This window comes from Cornus florida, unplaced genomic scaffold, assembly GCF_030987335.1.
Source record: "Cornus florida cultivar Cherokee Brave unplaced genomic scaffold, ASM3098733v1 CherokeeBrave_3.0.0_Hap2_Chr05, whole genome shotgun sequence".
In the NCBI taxonomy this organism is placed as follows: domain Eukaryota; kingdom Viridiplantae; phylum Streptophyta; class Magnoliopsida; order Cornales; family Cornaceae; genus Cornus; species Cornus florida.
The window spans coordinates 91,239,922-91,241,037 of NW_026775575.1; the positions used below are offsets into that span (position 1 = coordinate 91,239,922).

Here is a 1,116-nt window from a genome sequence, read left to right on the forward strand (position 1 = left end):
ATGTTGAAGACCTTGGTCACATAGACCAACAAGGCATCCTTCATCCTAATGTGCAAAATGATAATATGCAAGTTCCATTAGGCATGCCTATGCCATACATTCATCAACCTCCTCAACAACAAGGACAAATTCCAATGGGAATTCCAAGGCCAATGTATGCACCACAACCCCCCATCATTAATCAAGCTCAATATAACCAAGGTGTCCATGTTGCACCTCAAGTTGCTAATCCACCACTCGCATTGAGAGATCACTATGTGCCTAATGAGTATAATGCACCCGCATGCATTCAATTGCCACCATTTAGAGCACACCATTATGAGATTAAAGCACAAACTATCCAAATGCTACCTAACTTTCATGGACTTCCTAGTGAAGAACCTTACAAGCATTTGGATGAGTTTCTTGAAGTTTGTTCTACCGTTCGATACACGGACATGCCGGAAGAAGTTTTAAGGCTGAAACTTTTTCCATTCACCCTTAAAGATAAGGCGAAGTATTGGTTTAACAACCTTAGGCCTTTTTCTATAACTTCTTGGGCAGAAATACAATAAGAATTTTTGAAAAAGTACTATCCGGTTTCTAAGACCAATGCTATGAGAACCGCCATTAGAGAATTCACACATGGGGAAGGAGAAACTTTCCACGAGGCATGGGAACGCTTTAATGAATTGCTTAGGAAGTGTCCTCACCATGACTTGCCTAAATGACAATTGGTCCAATTCTTCTTTGAAAGCTTATAGGATAATTATAAAGGCATGGTTGATGCTTCAATGGGAGGTTCTTATATAGACCGGCAAGAGGAAGACGTGTGGCGTCTTTATGAGAGCATGAGTGAAAACTCTTTGCATACAACATTGTCATCTAGGAATGGTAGAAATTCTCAAGGTAGGAAGAGTATTGGCTTGTATCAAGTTGACCACTCAAATGATATAACCGCCGAGATGAAGTCTTTATTTCAAAAGTTTGATCAATTGATCAATCAAAACTTGGCGAATCAAGTGTCTTCCTTTCCTAACCATTCTCCTAGAGCTCAAAATGAATCATGTATGACTTGTTCTAGTGTTCTTCATTCTACTTCTAATTGTCCTCATGGACAAATTCAAAATGAACCCA

General features: G+C 39.4%; 1 non-coding gene across 1 annotated transcript; it reads right to left on the minus strand.

Annotated features, from left to right (window-relative positions):
- Positions 1-591: 591 nt before the first annotated feature.
- LOC132310867 (small nucleolar RNA R71) lies at positions 592-700 on the minus strand. The gene has a single exon (XR_009482728.1). It is a non-coding gene; the product is annotated as a small nucleolar RNA R71 (small nucleolar RNA).
- Positions 701-1,116: the final 416 nt, after the last annotated feature.